The 12,322-nt window shown below is 47.6% G+C and overlaps 1 non-coding gene across 1 annotated transcript; it reads left to right on the top strand.

The window, feature by feature from the left end:
• The first annotated feature begins 11,869 nt into the window (after positions 1-11,869).
• TRNAS-GCU (transfer RNA serine (anticodon GCU)) lies at positions 11,870-11,951 on the top strand. Its single transcript has one exon. It is a non-coding gene; the product is annotated as a tRNA-Ser (tRNA).
• The last annotated feature ends 371 nt before the right edge of the window (positions 11,952-12,322 follow it).

Raw genomic sequence — 12,322 nt, 5'->3', positions numbered from 1 at the left:
CATTTGGAAGTGGCATCAAAGTAGCAGGATTCAAGACAGAGCATCTCTTTAGGGTCACATTCTCAGCAGCCAATATGACTTGCTCGTAGCGTGTGAGCCTGCTATTCGTCAGATGCTGAGTCTTAGTCCTGGTCATTAACAATTCCACAGAATGCGGTACGTACACCACTAACTGATGTCCCGTTACCACATTTTCACATCTTTCAATGCTGACACCCGTTGCAGCAACGGATTTGAGACATCCGGGCCACGCTGCGGCTACTGGATCTAATGTAGCCGAAAAATACGCAACTGGCCTACGCGCATTTCCGTGTATCAGGGCCAAAACTGCTAAAGCACAACCTTCTCTTTCGCAGCAGTAAAGCAAGAATGGTTTTTCGTAATCAGGCATTCCCAAAGCCGGGGCACGACACAAGTCCTCCCTCAGCTGCAAAAATGCCATCAAACAATCTTTGTCCCATGGTACCGGATCACTTACTCCCTTGTGCGTCAGTTTTAGTAAAGGTTTTGCCTTCAGTGAAAAGTTGGCTATCCACTGCCGACAACAACCGACCATGCCTAGAAACATCCTGACTTCTCTTTGTGTTTTGGGCGCGTTCATTTTCATGATTGCCTCTATTCTGTCTGGAGACACCTTCCGTTTTCCCTTTTCAATCCTGTGGCCCAAGTATTGCACTTCAGTCAGACAATACTGCAATTTACTTGGAGACACCTTGTGTCCGTTCTCGGCCAAGTGATTTAGTAAGGTGATGGTGTCTACCTTGCAAGCTTCTTCAGTTTCTGACGCCACTAGGAGATCGTCTATGTACTGGACTAGAACCGAGTTCTTGGGCAGTACTAGACTTTCAAGATTTTTCTTCAACAGCTGGTTAAAAATCTACGGGCTTTCTGTATACCCCTGGGGAATACGACACCATGTTAGAACGCGATTTTCCAGCTTAAAAGCGAACAAATACTGGCTCTTCTCATCTAAAGGAATCGAAAAGAAAGCCTGGCACAAGTCTATCACTGTGAACCATTCAGCTTGGAACGGTATCTGAAACAATATTACTGATGGATTCGGTACCACTGGACAACATGAAACAACGATATTATTAATCTTTCGAAGATCCTGCACTATTCTGTATTTCCCACTAGGCTTCTGCAAACCCATAATCGGGGAGTTACATGGACTTCCCACGATCTCCTTCAGTATTCCCTGTTTAATCATGGATTCGATCACAGGCTTTATTCCTGCAATTGTCTCCGGTGTCAACTTATATTGTGGTGTTCTTGGATACTCAGCATTGGGTTTTACCATGATCTTTACCGGTTCTACCCCTTTGATCAGTCCTATTTCTTCTCCAGTAAAATCCCACACCTCAGCTGACACTGTCTCCTTCAAGTCCTGTGGAAGCTCCTCCACCGTTAGGGTAGGATATAGTTCCACGCATTCCTGCGAGTTTACAACCTTAAAATCGGCATCATCATCGTTAGTCTGCACTTCTACTCCTTCAGGTGTGCAATATAGGGTGCAATTTAGTTTACACAACAGATCTCTTCCTAGTAGACACACAGGGCTAGAATCACAAATCACAAACTGATGTTCATCACTGTAGTTTCCTATCTTCACTGACACTGGTTCAGTCAGAGGATTCGTCATTCTCATGTTTGCGACTCCTACCACCTGAATCGTCTCTCCCGACATTGGCAAACCTGGGACTACCGCCGATCTCAAAGTGGATCGAGTGGCCCCCGTATCTACCAAAAAGGTCGTAGGACATCCAGCCACCTCAGCTTCTACGTATGGTCCTCTCTGGTCTACTTCCAGGGCTGCTCCTAGAGTGCAGTCTTCTTCCCTATTCACTCGTTGCCCCGTAAGAGGATCAACGTAGTAGCATTCTTCTCCTCCTACGAACAGTGGCAGTTGTCTATAGGTTTTTCCTCCATTTGCAATGCGAGGCGGTTGAGGGAACGGGGCTCGAGGAGTCCGAGTCCCCCCTTTGATAAACTTTCCCTTCGGGACTGCTGTTCCCTTTACCATGATGGTTTGAACCTCATCCTCCTCCTGTTCTAATTCCCCCGTCTCGACATTATAGGGACACTCGCGTCTCCAATGTCCCACCTCGTTACACTGATGGCACCTCGTTGTCTTTTTCAGTGTCGCGATATCTACCCTCGGTCTCGGTTTTTCTTCCTCATCTCTGCTTTGATTATTCTGTTTCTTTCCTAGTGTTCCTGTTCCCTGTTGCCGCTGTCCACCCTTTCCAGCTGATTGCATCTGCACCAACATCAGCTTTTCCTTAAGTTTCTTTGCTTTTGAATCTATTTCATTGCTACAGTACCTCGCATACCTCAGAATCTCATCTAAAGGTTTGTTTTGCCAACAAATCAAATGCTGTTGTATCATTAAGCTTATGTCTGGTCGTAATCCCAGGACAAACTTTGACACAAACTGTCCTATGTCTTTGGGATCCATCACATCCAACCCACTGTACTGTTTGAATGCTTTCAGCAATCTCTCATAGAACTCGTGAACGGTCTCTTTAGGTTCCTGAGTTGTTCGATCTATCTTAACCCAGTCTATGTCCTGCACCGGCACCTTCTCTTTTAACCAGGCAATTACCCTCTCGTACTTTTCCATGACTCTCTCTGATGGACCATTCGTCCGGACATCCCTCGTGGGTTCACAACTGGGCCATTCGACACTAAGTTTGCATGCCGTCCACAAATCTCCGGGTACTACGATATCAAACAGGGTGTTCAAGTCAATCCACAATACCTTAGAGATCTTCACCAACCTCTCTACCTGTTTGTACCACTCGACGGGATTCTCCCTGAGCTTTGGAAAGGAATTGGTAAATGCCGCTAAATCCCCCCTACTCCAGGGCACATGCACGTAGCTTCCGTTCGCGATTTCTCGCAAAGGGAAAGCTTCCATTCGCATTATTTCTCCATCCGGGGACCTCGTAAGTGTACTCCTTCTGACGGATCCCCTCTTGGACCATCTTTCCTCCCATTTATCCAAATCCCTCCACATTCTGATACTCAGGATCCATTCCTTTATGTGTACTTTCAGCCCAATCGTCCTACGCTCATCTAGATCCTGATCCATGCAGTTTAGCCTATGGTTACCCTGTAAAGCTTTAGTTCGTGATAGGTCTATCATATACCTGTCTGCTAACTCAGATAATTTTTCATGAACTGACCTCGCTTTCCGAGTAACATCCTTAGACATAAACAGTATTTCTCCCTGATCGTACAGCTCTATCCTTTCCATTGGCAATGTGCCGTCTATTATTTCATCCAAGTCTGATTTTAAACTCATTATGTCGAGCCGTTTTGCTTTTATCTCAGCTCTCAGTACCTCACCCCTAGGTGGTTCGTATACATCCCTCTCACCCCCACTACGAGCCCTACGTCTCGGTGCAGGTGAGTTATGAGGCGTCCTTCTTGCTTCTCTCTGTTCCCACCTCTCTAGATCCCAAGCTCTCCCATCCTCCCTTGGGGTATGGTGGAACAAAGTTCTATCCCCCATTACTGCGTTCTGTCTTTTCGGCTCGGTCTCTCTAGATGCAAGATAGGATCCTCCGTTCTGCTCTATATCACTGCAACTCCCTTGCTGTCTGGTGTCACTCAATAAACGGTAAGGTCCTTCACGGTCCTCCATGTTCCCGCGATCCCGTCCGTGATCACTGGACGTATGGCGAGACCTTTCGCGACTCCCCATATTCTCGTGACTCCAATGTCGCACATTTTCTCCCGGGGCATGGTGAGTGCGCCTGAAGCTATCTCGGTACTCCTGCGTCTTTCGTTCTCCCTCACTAAGAATGAGGCGAGGCACTCCCCCACACCCTGCACTCTTGTCCTCACACATTTGTCTAGTGCCACCGATGGTATGGCAAGTATCTCCCTTGCTTCCTTGACTCCCTCCCTCCCACTCCGGGCTGCTTTCGCCAGCTCCGCAGTGAGAGAGGATCCTGTTATCCTGATCTCTCCATTCTGCTTCTGTTTCTAATCTTTTATTCTGAGTCTCTTCGGCAGCATCCCATTCTTTCAAATACTCCCTTAATTCCTTAAAGGTTTTCGGTCCCCTCAGATCCATCTGTCCTCTCTGACCCCCTTGTTCTATCCAGGGACCCGTTGCTGAATCCAATGGGGTACTCAGACTCTTTGGTCCTAGCAACTGCCTTTGGGAATTGATCGTATTATTCCTACTCTCCATCTCTGCCCTTTCCCTGTCCCATCGTGCCTGTTCCTCCTGCTGGACTCCCTCCGGGTTGTAGATTGACACTATAGGACCTATGGTAACAGGTACTTGTAGAGCATCCGGCAATTGATACGACCTTGCATGCTGCGTTTCTGGCACCTTCTGGACCACGAACCTTCCTACTACTCTCTGTACGGGACTAGATTGAGGTACTTCCTCACCTTTCTTGGGATCCCACTCTGATGTGGGGAGCGGTTTATATTCCCCCCACCTAGCCCCATCCCCTTGCTGTAGTTCGGGGCTTTCGGCTTCTCTGTTGTACGGAGGTGGTCTATCTAATAATAGCCTCTCTATCAGATCCTCATCCGGCTCGCTATCCTCATCTTCTTCGAGAGGTTTCTTTTCTCCCGTAGTCTCTAGCATTGTGAACAGTTTGTCTGCTTCTATCTTCTGCACCCTCCACTTTTTAGCTTCATCATCCCATTTAGCATCCTGCACTGCTTTTACCGATCGTCTCACTCTTTCTTGGCGCCTATTCAAGCTCTTTTCGTGTGCCGTTCTAAACCATGCACTAAGGGCTTCGAACTGTGTTGGCCTCGGTAGAGGTCTCGTTGCGAGCATTACCGCTTTCAGTTGGTTCAATGCTTCTATCCTAAACGTCCCGTATCTCGGGAACGTCAGTTCCTCATTTCCTTCTGTTAGCTTACTCCACTCGGAGATCCATAGTATTGAGTGTAACCCTACATTCACAGCCATATAATAAGCTGGTGTGCCTTCTGGTGGAGCTTCTTCCCCTGCATACAAGTTTCCTCTATCTCTCTTAAAGATCGCCCTTAAACGTTTAAAACACTTCATTTTCAAAAATCTACGATTTTCCTTATAATTCTCTTCCTTATTTACTTCTTGCTGACAACCACCAATCCCTGCGCGGCTCTCGCTGACCAGCCTATCCCAGCGCGACTCTACGCTAACCGGCCAATCTCAGCGCGGCTCTATGCTGACGTCACTCGTCCCCTCTGCAGCAGTTCCCCTCCTTTCTCAACTCGTCTCACGATCTTGCATGCGTTTTCATTCATACGCCGAAAAATGACTACTTCCGTCCAAGCGATCACTTTTCTTGACTGTACGTCCACAGTCTAACTGTAATTGTCACCTCAACGGACGAGACGTCTTTCCTCTCACGTTCAGACGCTCGCCTTAACTGATAGGTTACTTACACACAGTAAACGTCCGACCAGCGTCCGTTACTCATACACTCACTCTGTCACTCCCCCTATCATCGGTCCTGCGGGCGATCAATGGTACCTCATGACCCCCTTACAATGGTAGACAATTACTCTGGGTGTTCGATACACCCGAACCACTTAAGCCCTTCACTGGATCTTAAGATTTTATCCGGTTGCGCGCGCTCACAACCTTCCCTCAATCACACTACAGGCATTCAACTCCGCTTGACATTACAACACAGGTACAACACAAAACACCGCAATCTGGCAACGCATGACCCTTATACTCACTCTCGACCGACTCTGCTGCTTTTCTCTCGCACCGTCAGCACCTTCTTCGGCAGGGATTCTTCTTCTGGTCGTCGATGACTAGGGACCTTGGGGTAATCTAGACCTGACCTAGGTTGTCTTCCTCAAGAAGAAAACCATCTTTCTCTGCTACCAACTGCGGGGAATGAGATTTTGATGACCTAGATACCTATCTCATTCTTCCTTTTGGATCGATTATTTTCTGTCATTGAGTAAAAGGCAAACCCACATAGGTTAAATCAACCCCATAGACTGACGCAACTCTGAAGAACCACTTACGACTGATAAAGTTTTAAAATTTAATATAAAATCAGAATCAATTGCATATACAATCCTCTCAGGATAAGATTCAACAAGTATACAGGAACTAAAAGGAACATAAATTCCCTAAAGAATCTAAATCTACAAAAGAATACAATTAAAATCAATTCCAGAATCAACAGATTAAAAAGCATAGACACAAAGTGGATCCGTTGCGTCATCTATAAAAGAGAATAACAAGTTAAATCTGTCCCTACTCTATACTAGGTGACATCCCTACTTCGCAAGTTCCTTACCTAAAAAAGGTGTCAGCAGTTTGACTTCCAAAGAAGTTCAAACTCTCTTAGCCTCTAATGGTAACTTATGTCGAGAAACAGTACCCTCTCTGCCTACCAATCCGCTCTCTAAGGGTCCTCGGCCTACTGTTCTCTTGCGCTCTGCTCTCTCTCTCTCTCTCCTCAGGCCATCTGTGCTATCTTCTCCCCAGGGTGCTGTCCCTAAATACACAATCACAGTATGGGTGGAACGCCCCTTGACGCCCACCACGTATACATTTACACATGCTCTCATTCTTGGGTTTTTCCATAGCTTCATCTCTTCGCGTCGTCCGTTAAGTTGACCTTGCTTCTTAGGCGCCATCTTCGTCATCTTGCTGGTGACTTCATTGACATTCCAGTTTCACTTTCAGAGCAAAGTCTATCACCTCAACAGAGTTCCATTCATTACCGTTGTGATTATAACCTCGTTTGGTCCTGTGAACGGTCATTTCTAAACAAGACCCCAAATTCCAAGCGTCTCTTATCTCACTTAGGCCATAAACTTCGTCCAGCATTGTCACCTTAAATCTAGCAAGACCTTTGACTCTTGTCTCGCACGTACAAATCAAGGCTATCCCCTGTTCCTGTGAGCCCACTAAATTACATACAGCGGACTACATTCTTGCGAACCCTTGGTCAGTTAGGTTAAAATCACACATGACCACACTTTCTAAAACTCCTTCGTCTACACAGTATAACCTTTAACACACATACATATATATATAATCGAATTAGCGAATCGGTGATTATACTTGAATCCATGTTACATAAAATACAACGTTTACATTCTCGTTTCTACACAGTGCTATATAATCTACACATTTCTTCGCTTTATAATTCGTCTTCTTTCTCCGTCTAATGATTACATACGTATATTCAGTTTAGCACGTTCTAACGTTCTTAAGCATTTCTATACATTTCTATATTAGACCACTATATATACACGGTCTTTCTAATGCATTTCTAAAGTGAATACAGATATAATTCCTATTACTTAGGTTACATCGGCTAACTTATACGCTACAAGTGCTCCTTCATGTTACAACTTCTACGTTTATGCGATATGCTTGTAAATATGGTACGGATATACTTTTCATTCAAATTGCGCTCTCTCACGCTCAATACTGACTCCAAGCGCTCTGTGTTGGCAGATAAAGGAAGTGAGCCACAATGGATGAAGAGATTTGCCCACGATCACTCAATGTGGCCAAGTGAAAATGCTGGTCGAGCCTCCTGGGTCCACATTAAACACATGCCAGCTCGCCGGGGACACCATGCATCCCTCCTCACACACACACACACACACACATGCATCCCTCCCCACACACATGCACACACAACCCTTCACGTCACACCCTGCAGCCTACGCTCCCCCGGTCAACATCACTGACAGATGCCACCCCCGTACCCCCAACAAACTCTTACCTGAGGGCCGGAGACATCAGCAGGGGGACAGAGCGCTCGGTCACCGGAGGAAGAGCGGGGGGTGGGGCAGAGGGCAGATGGACGGCGCTTAAGCTGCAGGCGGGGAGCGGGGCTCTTTTTACACAGGAGAGCCCCCGCTGGTGCTGATCTCTGGCCTGGTCCGCTCCTGAGACCGGAGCTGCGCAGCGCTGCCCGCGAGCTGTAGAACAGCTTCCCCCCACCTGGGGGAAGCGGAAATGGAGCCCACGAGGCTCTTCTTTGTCCCAGCCGGCCCTCCCGTACCCCCAACAAACTCTTACCTGAGGGCCGGCGGCAGCTCCAGGGCCGGAGACATCAGCAGGGGGACAGAGCGCTCGGTCACCGTAGGAAGAGCGGGGGGTGGGGCAGAGGGCAGATGGACGGCGCTTAAGCTGCAGGCGGGGAGCGGGGCTCTTTTTACACAGGAGAGCCCCCGCTGGTGCTGATCTCTGGCCTGGTCCGCTCCTGAGACCGGAGCTGCGCAGCGCTGCCCGCGAGCTGTAGAACAGCTTCCCCCCACCTGGGGGAAGCGGAAATGGAGCCCACGGGGCTCTTCTTTGTCCCAGCCGGCCCTCCCGTACCCCCAACAAACTCTTACCTGAGGGCCGGCGGCAGCTCCAGGGCCGGATACATCAGCAGGGGGACAGAGCGCTCGGTCACCGGAGGAAGAGCGGTGGGTGGGGCAGAGGGCAGATGGACGGCGCTTAAGCTGCAGGCGGGGAGCGGGGCTCTTTTTACACAGGAGAGCCCCCGCTGGTGCTGATCTCTGGCCTGGTCCGCTCCAGATTGTTTAAAAGACATGCCAAAAGGGGCGCTCGCAAGAAACAGCTGCAGAACTCCACTGAAAAAAACCCCAACTAGTGCAAGCTTCGCTGAGAGGGGGAGGTACCTGCTCCGAGCGGCGGAGGATGGAGGAAGGCAGCTCGTCGGGAAGCCCAGAGCCCCGGACCGCCATCCGCCGATACTGCAAGGCCGTACTGTTCCAGCACTGAGGGCCCACACAGGCTGAACTGTGCACCCCGCTCCTTGCCTGCAGCACCCCAACATTCCATTACCAAGTTTTTGGGGAGCAGACTTGCGTGCGAGCCTGTAGGTGCTCGGAGGGACAGTTGCAAAATGGCGGCTGGAAGCGTCTGATTTTTTTCGGAATTGGGGGCGTGGTTTTGTGGTTCTGACTGACAGACAACGTCACTGTCTAAAGAACGCAAAAAATCACGCCCCCAAATCCGAAAAAGACGGAGCTTCTTTCGAGGGACGGCTCTCTCCTCCAATGGCTGGCCTTTGTTTAGGAAGCCAGCCAATGAAGGAGAGACGAAAACAGAGGCGGGGATAAAGCAGCCTACTAAGTCACAATAATTCTCGGACTTCCGGTCTTCGACCGGATATTACCGAGACCTAAAAAGGGTTGAGTAAGTGTTTTCCATTGTACCATTGGTTGTTTGCCACCCCATGTCAAACAGATCGATTTTGTCTGCAAAGATTTGAAGAAACAGCGTCCTGGTGGGTATGGGATATTAAGGAATAAATATAGCAGCTTTGGCGAAATTACCCTTTTAATTAGAGAGATCATACTGTCCAGTGATAGTGGCAGCGAGATCCAGCGAGGGATGAATGCCAAGAGCAAGACCTTTGCAGTGCCATAGTAGTGTTTCCTCTCTATCTCTGGACACAACAACCCCTAGGTATTTTACTGCTGGGTCACACTACGCAAGGGGATAGTCAGGTTGGAACCTAAGCGGATGAATTTACGGGACACAGGGCGTAGACTTATCTGAGGTGCCCGAATATAGAGAGGGATGTCATTGGCTTACAGCGAAACTAGTTGATGTCATGTGTGTGGATGTTGAAATGCCAAGTGAAGATGATACTGGTGAAGAGGAAAGAATAGACTTACATTAAGATGTTATTGATAACTTCTTCACGAGTGTAAGTATATATTCACATGTTATTGAATTACATTACAAACCAACTTTTAATCTAATAAATATAAAAGTCTGTGTTAGACATTTTTTAGAAAGTGCAAGTTGAGCCAAATCCAGGGCAAGATGTTTGCTGATTTAAGTTTTGTCACATGAACTACTGTATTTATTTGCATTGTGTATCTTCAATTGTTTTTGGAAAATGGGTTCTCAAAATTTCACATTTTTAATGTGTCAATTTTGAAATTTCATACAAATAAATATATTTGTTTTAATCTGTTTTAGGTTCCTTAACCAATTCATCTTAAATTGGACATTTCAAAGTTGTGACATTTGCATTTAGATGCTGCTATTGCGAAGTACAAAAGGAACATGGGCTGATCCTGCGTCATCTGGAAGCTTCAAGTGATTCTGTTAATTAACCAATACAGGCTTCCACACACCCTTTACATTTGCAGACTGTCAGTTGTGCACATTTACATTTCTTTGAGGTAAGTAGGCACCCTGACAAGAAGGCTTGTTTAGCTGTCTGCCTGCCACAGGTTCGCAGCATAGGAGACTCCCTGCCTTACACTTCAGCTGAAGCACTTCAACTCTCGGAATTACCTGTCCCTCGAAGGTTGTCTTTTCGTAAAAAAGAAGGGGAACTGTTGTTCTTAAATTAAAAAACGTATTTGCAGTTCCTGCCCCTCAGATTCCACACACTTTTACTTCTGCTCACAACTTAGCTCTGCAACACTAGTGTCAAGTTGTTCCTAGGGCGGATAGGAGGCAGGTGGGCAACTAGAGCCAAATTTCGGAGGGGGGGTGAAATATTTCGGGGGGGCTACTTCTTCAAACCATAGACAGAGTGGCTGTAAGAAGGGGTGAACACACAACAAAAGCCTCATTTACAAGTAAATGGTCTTTTAACCCCTTCGCTGCGGGGGTTATTTTCCCGCTGTGCTGGGGGGGGGAGGGGGGCGCGCACGGTGCCCGCATGCTCATGACGAGCTGAGCTCGTCATGAGGCACGGCGCTCCTGTGCTCATGACGAGCCCAGCTCGTCATGACCACACCCATTCCCGTGGAACGCTCAGCATAGCAGGGGAATTATCCCTGCATGCGAGCGTTCCACGGCTCATGACGAGCTGAGCTCGTCATGAGCACCGGAGCACCGTGGCCGTGGCTCATGACGAGCTCAGCTCGTCATGAGCATGGAAAGAGTTAAAGACCTGTTAAGTATTCGGGTGTGGCTGCAATTAGATGCTCGCCGGCCCGCAAAGCTGTCTCCTCCCGGGCTGACACACACGACGGTGGGGGCTGAAGCCCCGTGAGCCCAATGGGTGTTGCGCGCCTGATAGGAGGCCAGTTTGGGTGTGGAGGCGCTGAGGCAAGGGGGGGGGCGGGGTGAGAGCTAGATGGAAGGGCAAGGAAAGAGGCTGATGGAGTCAAAAACACACGTGTGATTTACAGCACTGCAATATAAACTGAATTGTTGGTGCCAAGTGAGAAGGGCGCTGCTGTTGCATGACCTTAATGCAATTGTTGCACCCCTATGAAGGATGGCTCCTAGGCCAGGGCCCCCTCACCAATGCCAAAACCCATCCCTGATGAACTTCTACAGTTGAGCCAGGGAGTGAGGGAAATAGCAACATATTTCTGTAGATGTGGCGCTGTTCTGCTCTATCCCTTTCAACCAACACAGTGCAGCAATTGTGGGTGCTGCGCTCTGCTGCGTTGCGTGAAAAAAATAGTACATTTGGCGGCAGATTTAAAGGATAAGTGGGTGCAGACGGTGTCCAAATATTTTAGTCAATAGTGTGTGTATTGTTTTTAGAAGCTATTGCTTGTCCTGCAAGCACACATGGTTGAAGCGCCCGGGTTCATCATCCTTTCTAAAGTACCAGCATCACAATTGCACTAAACTCTCTGAGTACAATGGTTTGTAAAAGGAAAAAAAAATAGAACTGTAGCAGGGTAAATGGTGCAATCCTGGCCCTGGACTTCGCACTGCCCGGTGCTCCTCGGGCAATGGAGCGTAAAACACCAGTAAGACTCTGACCACTTGAAGGGACCAGATGCATTTTGTGACATGAGTTTTCAGTGATAATCAGCAAACCCGAAGATGTATAAAAACTATATCAAACTAGGAAACAACTTTCCTTAGATGATGATCGGTGCATTCTATAAAAAATCATTTCACATACGGCAACAACGCGTATCAGACGAGGTGGCCGAGTGGTTAAGGCGATGGACTGCTAATCCATTGTGCTCTGCACGCGTGGGTTCGAATCCCACCCTCGTCGGTTGAGCACATTTTTTTCATTATTTACAGAGATATCAGGCTTTCCCATTCATCTAAGTAACTCATTCAGGGGATTATTAAAACAATGCCACCTTATGTAATGCATGTCTAATGCTGTCTCCAATTCGAAAGAATCTATCGTTCGCATATGTAACGTAACTGGAGTTCATTTAAACCGCTGCAATACCTATAAAAAACGACGATTTTTTTTAAACTACCTGCTGTCGTATTACGAATTCTCCTTCTTTAAGGATGTTTCCTATACAGTAATACATCTTGCTCAATTATGACCGACAGAAGACGGTTCTTCCTTTTATTGTTCTGCAAACTTCGCTAACTTTACAATTTTGCATTAACTCATTTATTTGCTTC

Source organism: Lissotriton vulgaris, chromosome 12, assembly GCF_964263255.1.
Source record: "Lissotriton vulgaris chromosome 12, aLisVul1.2, whole genome shotgun sequence".
NCBI classification, from domain to species: domain Eukaryota; kingdom Metazoa; phylum Chordata; class Amphibia; order Caudata; family Salamandridae; genus Lissotriton; species Lissotriton vulgaris.
Note: the sequence above shows the minus strand (reverse complement) of the source record. Positions and strands in the feature narration are given on the sequence as shown.